Source organism: Vipera ursinii (genome assembly GCF_947247035.1).
Source record: "Vipera ursinii genome assembly, chromosome: 6".
Taxonomy (NCBI): domain Eukaryota; kingdom Metazoa; phylum Chordata; class Lepidosauria; order Squamata; family Viperidae; genus Vipera; species Vipera ursinii.
Window position 1 is genome coordinate 88893122 of NC_139515.1, and position 8602 is coordinate 88901723.

General features: G+C 44.9%; 1 protein-coding gene across 1 annotated transcript in view; it reads right to left on the minus strand.

Annotated features, from left to right (window-relative positions):
* The window catches only part of LOC310642444 (snaclec A15), a 30817-nt gene extending 22680 nt beyond the window's left edge, over positions 1 to 8137 (minus strand). The window contains exon 1 of the mRNA XM_083366167.1: positions 8093 to 8137. The gene's annotated coding sequence lies outside the window, so the exon portion shown is untranslated. The remainder of the gene's footprint in view (positions 1 to 8092) is intronic.
* Positions 8138 to 8602: the final 465 nt, after the last annotated feature.

Consider the following 8602-nt stretch of genomic DNA (forward strand, 5'->3'; position numbering starts at 1 on the left):
GCTGAAGCCCCTACTCTGGGAATTTGGGGATCCCTCTCAGGCGCCCCGAGATCGTGGAGAAACAGATTCTCTATTTACTCTGCGGAGTTGAATTGGGCTTCAGGATGGGCCTCTCAGGAGGGATTTCCTGGCAAACATTCTCCCTGGAAAAGGAAGTCCAGGAATTCCGGGTGAAGCTGCCAAGATTCAGGCACTGGGAAACGGGGATCTTAAGACCTGGGAGAGTTCTTGCCTGGCTGTCTGGGATTGGTTGGTGCCTGATGGAGCCCGGAAGTGGGCAGGGGCCGGGAGGGTCTCAGGGCCCCCAGCTGCCAGTTCCCTCCTCGTCCTTTTCAGGAATCCCTGGCTGGCCCCCTCCTTAAAAAAGCCACCCCTGCATCCCGCCTGCCTGGGAAACTTTCATCCAGTTGCCAATCTCCCCGTTCCAGGGATGGTTGTGGAAAAGGGTCCCGGGTGACGGAGACCCCCCAGCCAGGATTCAGGCCCGGTTCTGGGGGAGAGAGAGCGCCGGGCTCAATTGCTGAGGACCTCCGGCAAGAGGGGTGGGGAATCCCAGCTGGGGGGTCCAGGAGAAGGGCCTTCTCTGCCGTTGCCCCTCCCTGCGGAACATCTTACCCCCCCCCAAGAATGAGGTCAGCCCCAACCCTCCTTTCCTTCTACAAGGGCCTACAGACATGGCTCTGCCTTGGGTCTCCAATGGGGGAGCATCACAATGGGGGGGGGGTTCTCATCAATTAACAACAGGTGCCACCTCCCCCATCCTTCTCCCACCCACCCCAACCTTTAATTGGCCCCCTTTATTTTGTTGTGTTTACTATTGTATTTATATCCTTGTTGTGATTGTTAGCTGCCCAGAGCTGCCCTGAAGTAAGATGGGCGGCTGACCAAGTCTATAAATAACTAGAATATATAATAATAAACCTCCTGGGGATAAGATAAGAAGACTCTCCCCCTGAAGGCGTGGGCTCTCCGTCTTGGGGGGTCTCACAGGGGGGGCTTCAGGGATGATAGTTGGGCTGTTGTGTCTGCACCCTGCAGAGGGTGGACCAGCTTCAAACATTGGACGCTTCAAAAAGGGAAGACAGAAATTAGCAAAATCAGCTGCTTCTAGGAAGGCTTGGAAGGAGAGTTCAGCCCCGGAAGAGACCCAGCTGAGCCCCTCACAGCAGCCAAACCTCAGCTAGATTCAGACAACCGCTTGATCAGCTCTCAGAAATATCCCACCTTGTTTTTAACACAACCCACAATTCTTGGCTAGTTATTCTCTGGCTTACTGTGCCGGATCTAGAACAATTGATTGCAGTGATATTTTCGTGCCCACATCAGATCACACACACACACCCATTGCAGCTGGCCTATCATGGGCATTCATTTGTGGCTGTCACTCTACCAGCACTCCACCCCCATCACTAGTCTTCCCTCCCATCCTTCCCAAGGCATCTGGGTTGTCTTCTTCTGGCCTAGAATATCACACACACACACACACACCACTTTGGCTTTTGCCTGCCATTTCCATAATGGTGCCTCCACAATCATGGGAGGTGGGGTATCACCCCCGTAGATAGGGCTCGTAACTTGGGTGTCCTCCTAGATTCACAGCTCTCCATGGAAGATCATATAGGAGCTGTGACTAGGGTGGCCTTCGCCCAGGTTCGCCTGGTGCGCCAGTTGCGGCCCTATCTGGACCGGGATGCCTTGCGCACGGTCACTCATGCGCTCGTGACCTCCCGTTTGGACTACTGCAATGCTCTCTACATGGGGCTGCCCTTGAGAACTACTCGGAGGCTTCAGCTGGTGCAGAATGCGGCCACGCGAGTGGTGGTGGCGGTTTCCTGATACTCCCACGTAACACCTCTACTCCGCGAGCTGCATTGGCTTCCGGTTGCCCTCCGGGTGAGATTCAAGGTGCTGGTAATGACCTATAAAGCCCTAAATGGCATGGGTCCGGATTACCTACGGGAGCCCCTGCTGCCAGCATCGACTTCCCTTCGTCCAGTGTGTTCCCACAGGGAGGGCCTCCTCAGGGTGCCGTCGGTCAAAGTGTCGACTGGCAGCCCCCAGGGGGAGGGCGTTCTCTGTGAGTGCGCCAGACCTTTGGAACCGTTTACCGGTGGAGCTCCAGATGGCTCCTGACCTTCGCTCCTTCCACCGTGACCTAAAAACTTACTTATTTGAATAAGCCGGCCTGGTCTGATGGGTTTGGGGTATTTTAATATTAATTTTATTGATTTCTATTGTAATTGGGCTACTTATTTAGTTCTTTTTTAACGTTTGTACATAGTATTTTATTGTATTTATTGCCCTGTACACCACCCTGAGTCCTTCGGGAGAAGGGCGGTATAGAAATTAAATTAAATAATTATTATTATTATTATTATTATTATTATTATTATTATTATTATTATTATTATTATTATTATTATTACTTCAGAAGAAGTGGGCTTCCGGTTTGCCACTGCAGCTGCCACAGACGTGTGGAAGGTGAGCTCCGTCTTCCACATCTGATTTGACATTGCAGGTGGACCTGGAAACGGTCAAAAGTCGCCCTGTAGGGGTAACCAGCAAGGAAGGGATCTCTGTTTGATCACGGGAGGGTGGTAGCCCTTCCGCCCGATCTCGTGTAGCCCTCCAAACTGGCAGATGAAAGACCAGCCATAGAAATATGGCCTGTCACCAGGCTGCAGACAGCCGAAGCACCTACAAAGCATCATGAATGAGTATGGGAGAGATCTGAACCTCTCTTCAATCCTAACTATTTTTTCCACCTGTATAAGCTGCCCAAAGTATTTTCCCCCCTGTGGAGAGAGGCAAGGGAAATCCTATCCCATTGTCTAACAACAGGAGTGACTGACTATCCAGGGAAGTTTAAAATGTTGAGACAATAACCTGACTTTAACTGCATTTCTATCTTTCCACAATTTGAGGACTAAAAAATTTGCTATTTTGATTAAACATTTGGGTTCTTATTTATAAAAAAAGAAGGAAAAAAGACGATTAAAATCTTGGTTTTTTAAAAAAAAATATCTTAACAGTATAGGCGATATCTTGTGGCTAAACCTGATATTACAAACTGTTATTGTCTGAAAGAGACTTGGCTTGAAACCCAGACTATAGATAAGACTTTTGTAACCTTGGCAATCAGCTGTGAGAAGCCCAGCTGTGTTCTATACTCAGTGATAAAATTATTTTCATTCTCTGAATGTAAAGCTTTTAATTCAGATCTTTAAGAGAACATAGATCAACATCAGGAACAGATTTTATTTATGTTGAAAGCAATTCATGAAACTGTTCTTAAAGCCACTGATGAAATAAGAGGCTACAGAAGACAACAAGATATCAGCCTAGATATACGAACCCAAACTTTGATTAGAACTAAAGAATTAACTACACAGAACATAATAAAAGCAATGGAGCAATCAAATACTATCATAGAAGACTCAGCGGATCAACAAACACAGTTAATGGAAAACTCAGAAAAGGGATTGACAGCTTTGAAAATGGAAAAGACTTTCTATATAAACCAGAAGAAACCTGAGGATCAAAAAGAAGAACAGACCGAAGGGAAGATAAACATTTCAGGATACCTACAGCGAGAGAGAAAAATAGAGAGACAATTTGTTAGCCCCAGCTTCAACTACCCTGAATCCAGTGTGCCTGCTCCATCACCATCACCAAGGTATGTTAACACAGCAGCTCAACACAAAGCCTCATGTGGAGCTGTGTCTACAAGAAAGATGGACATCTCACCTCTTGTATCATCTACTCTTCAATGGAGTGATTCAGGTGGTGGCAACTCACATCCTGTACCATCTCCTCCTAAATGGAGCGATTCAGGTGGTGGGGATGAAGATCCCAATTGTCAGTGTCCTATTCACAAACTGCCTCACCCTCTGAGGAAATGTCATCAGCAATGACTATACAAGAGCGGAAAGAGGTCCCTCAAAATGTACAATATGCTACAGGTGCTGTGCTTTATATTAGGGGGCTGGAGGCTAAAACATATAGGGAACGGTTGCTGGAATTGGGTATGTGTAGTTTAATGAAGAGAAGGGTGGGGGGTGACATGATAGCAGCCTTCCAATATCTCAGGGGCTACCACAAAGAAGAGGGGGTCAAGCTATTCTCCAAAGCACCTGAAAGCAGGACAAGAAGCAACGGATGGAAACTAGTCAAGGAGAGAAGCAACCTAGAACTAAGGAGAAACTTCCTGACAGTTAGAACAATTAACCAGTGGAACAACCTGCCTCCAGAAGCTGTGAATGCTCCAACACTGGAAGTTTTTGAGAAGAGACTGGACAGCCATTTGCCTGAAATGGTATAAGGTTTCCTGCCTGAGCAGGGGGTTGGACTAGATGACCTCCAAGGTCCCTTCCAACATTATTATTATTATTATTATTATTATTATTATTATTATTATTATTATTATTATTATATGGTCATTTATATGGTCATTTTGCTAAAAATTGTAAAGCCTTTGTCAAGTGCACAGAATGCGATAGCGACAAACATGATACAGCTACGCATCCACTTCCAGGCAATCCACAGCAACCACCTGTATCCAACCCTGCTTCAAATGATGGCAAGGAGCAGCATGGCGGGGGAGCAACAAAGTCAGGCTCCAGTCACCAATGTTTCACCTTTACCCTATCTTCAAGTTGGAGACCCTGTTCTGTTTAAGGACCAATGACCTCAAGAATCGAAGGGCACCAAAATCTTTCATCAGACCATTGCAGAACTTGTCCTGCTTTTGCCCTTGAAGACTGAACTCGTTGTTTTCCTTGTTGAATCCTGACTCCAAGAAGACAAGTGCCTTCAACTTGATCCAGACTATTGAGGCCTGAAATGGCAATTGTTATTATTGCAATATATATGCACGTTCTTTTATATCTTTCAGGTTTTGAACACCACAAGCAAAACCTCAGGCTTGGATTCAGAATAATAAATAAAAGAATGAAAAGAGAGAAGAAAAAAAAAAGAAAAAGAAAAAAGAAGAAGAAAAAAGGCAAGAGCAACGAAACAGGAGAAATAACATGCTACTTAAAATATATATCCCTCCTAGGTTAATATATATTTATTTCCTCAATTTCTTATTCTTTTTAACTGTAGCTAAAATATATATTTAATCTTTAAGCATTCCATTCAGTAGATCTAGTCATCTAGTCCCTTGACTCTAATTCAAAACATTTTTTAATACTTTTCTTAAGTTCAGTCACATTTAAATACCTAAAACATTTGTTTTATTTAAGTCATTTCAGCTTTTTTTTTTTACAGAAAAGAAAGAAGCGTGCTATATTATTTGGAGAATTCATCCCTCTTAAAGTGGTATATTCCAAAGTTTTTCTATTTCTTTAACCATATTCGAACAAATGCTTCTTTTTTTAAAGTATAGCTCCCATCATCTATTTTCTTAGTTTCCATTTTAATCATTTTGGGGGGTGAGGTGTTACCCCCCGTAGATAGGGCTCGCAACTTGGGCGTCCTCCTGGATTCGCGACTCAATTTTGAAGACCATATAGGAGCCGTGACCAGGGGGGCTTTCGCCCAGGTTCGCCGGGTGCGCCAGTTGCGATCCTATCTAGACCGAGATGCCCTACGCACAGTCACTCATGCGCTCGTGACCTCCCATTTAGACTATTGCAACGCTCTCTACATGGGGCTGCCCTTGAAGACCACTCGGAGGCTTCAGCTGGTGCAGAATGCGGCCGCGCGAGTTGTGATGGGAGTTTCCCGATGCTCCCATGTAACACCTCTACTCCGCGAGCTGCATTGGCTTCCGGTTGCCCTTTGGGTGAGATTCAAGGTGCTGGTGATGACCTATAAAGCCCTAAATGGCTTGGGCCCAGATTATCTGAGGGAACACCTGCTGACGGCATCAAGTTCCCTTCGTCCAGTGCGCTCCCACAGGGAGGGTCTTCTCAGGGTGCCACCGGTAAGAGATTGCCGGCGGGTAACACCCAGGGATAGGGCCTTCTCAGTGGGGGTGCCTGCCCTTTGGAACCAGCTGCCAGTGGAGCTGAGGACTGCCCCCGACCTCCGTTCATTCCGCCGGGGCCTGAAGACCTGGCTCTTCGAGCTCTCTGGCCCAGGCTGAGGAGTAACTTATTTTAATCGGGGTTTTATTTAGGCAGGGACACATATAATTTTTTTTAAAAAAAATTGTTTTTAACTTTTGTATTGTGGTTTTTAATTACCCTGTAAACCGCCCTGAGTCCTTCGGGAAAGGGCGGTATATAAATGTAATAAAATAAATAAATAAATAAATAAAATAAATTTTTTCTTTGCCCAGTGTCTTTCTTAATCAATGTACTTTGCTGAATCAAAAGGTTTTTCTGTTTAATCATAGGTATTACCGTAGATAAAGAAAGTAAATCAGTGTCTTTGTTATAGGTATTTGCCCACTCCTTTTTATTAGGAATCTTTTTCCTTCCTTTTCTCTCCCCTTCTCTTGTCACTGTTTGTCTCTCCACTTCTGGTGTTTTTCCTGGTATCTCTGTAGAATGTTTTTTCCAGTCCTTGTTCTTGTCCTCAAATTTGCTTTGAAGTGTTGAAATGTAAGTTATCTTTTCTTTCCCCTTGAATTAAATCATAGTCTTTTGTTTTGTAAAATTCCATCTTTAAGTCTCTATCCTCGGATTTCTGTTCAGTCATCTCTGCTGCATTTTCTTGAGAGTTTTCTTGGAGTAGAATTAAATTGGAGATAAGTTGATTTATACTTTCAAAGTTGTTCTGTATTTCTTTGTAGTTTGAGATCATTGTCCTCTGAATTGGTTGCAGCTTATCATATATTTCCTCTTGTGAAGTATTCATTATTTCTTGATAAGTATTTTCTATAAGTCTCTGATTTTCCATAATGACCAAAAGTCCAGATTTTTTTTCTTTTCTTCCCCCCCCTTTGGAAATGGTTTTAAAGTCAGAATTAAGTAAATATGTATAGTGCAGAGTTCATTAAAAAAAAGATCTATTTTTTTCTTTGTTTCTGTTCCCTCAGATTTGTAAGTCTCACTTTATCTAAACAGCTGTGTTTATTGAAAACTTTGAAGGTCAGAGGCAGAAATTTGTCCCCACATAATCCTCATTCACCAGTAGGTGTCAGCATTGGTTCATTTTTCAGATCTTTCTAATCTTTTCCCTCCCTAAAGGGTGAAATTCGCTGCTTCCAATAGCCAAAAGGTGGTGGTGGGGGGGGGAAACCCTCCTTCTCTCTCTCTCTCTGTCTCTCTCTTTAATGACAGCAATCAGTTCTGCAATTGGGCATGAACGATTGATGACGGGGAGGAGACATAATTGGAGGAAATAACATTTTTAGAGGTTTACTCTAAGGCAAAAACTTTGTTAGGATATCAAATTTTAGTAGCTTGAACAGCCATGTGTGTGATAGGCCACAACACACAGTTGTAGTTGATTAGTTAGAGTATGCTGACTCATGCCGTGAGGCAATCTGCGCTGTGATTGGTTGCTGTAAGTATAAAGGGGGCTTCCATCTTTTCTTCCATATGTTTTGTATACTATTTAATTTTATCTCATGAAATTCCTCTATTCCTGGCTCTCTTGTCTGTTCCTGCATGAGGCAATCTACGCTATGATTGGTTGCTGTAAGTATGTAGGGGGCGTGTCCCTTTTTTCCCGCCTTTTTCTTCTGGGTGTTCTGTATACTGATTAATTTACCTCATGATATTACATTCCTTGACAAGCTTTTAGCTGAGTGATCACTACCACCCTTCAAACAGTCCCTTAGAAATGGTAGAAAAGCATTGGTGAAGATCAGCAATAGAAAGGACCTACTCTCTTTGAGAGCCTCAATCCGATCCTGACATCGGTGATTTCAAAATATTGGGAGATGTAGTTGGACAATTCAACTGACTCTGCCACATTGTGGATGGAGGCAAGATGGAAGTTTTCCTGCTGCTCCTTCCAGGTCCTCTGGTGGAGAGTGACATGAGAGAAAGGCATTCCTTCAACATGTTCTCTATCTGTGTGTATTTGTGCATGTCTGAAAAGAGCAAGGATCTGATGCATTGTTGACCCCTGCAACTATCCTCTTAAACAGTTCCTGATTTAAATTCTTGTGGAGAGGTGGGAGAGCCGCACTCACCTGTCCCTCAGCCTCCACAGGTAGCAACTCTGCTCAGAGGCAACTCCAGGCTTCCCTCCTGCGAGGGGAACGGAGGCATTTATAGGCAAGGCAAGTGAGGGGGGGTTCTGTGGGGTGGGGGGGAGGAAGGGGAGGGAGAGGGAAATTGCTTGAGAAGGGGATTTTTGGTCAAGCCATCAGGAAGCAGCGCCTGTGCGCAAAAGAAATTTAATCTGACAGGATTTACATGCTGCCAAGGTAGGTCTCGCAGAGAGAATCTTGCCATTTGAAATGTTCCCTGAGGTCATCCAGCCCAGCCCCAGCTCAGTGCCGCAATCCAAAGGAAAGCTGATTGTCCCCCTTGCCTTCGAACGCATCCAGACAAGCCCCCCACCCCCACCCCTGGGTCTTGGGGCTGCTGGTGACAGGCTGACTTCCCCTTTTTCTGAGCGAGATTTCTCTAACGTCCCTTCAGCACCTGCAGGAATGAACAGCTCCCAGCATCCTCCCAATGGAGGGCATCCCTGCGTT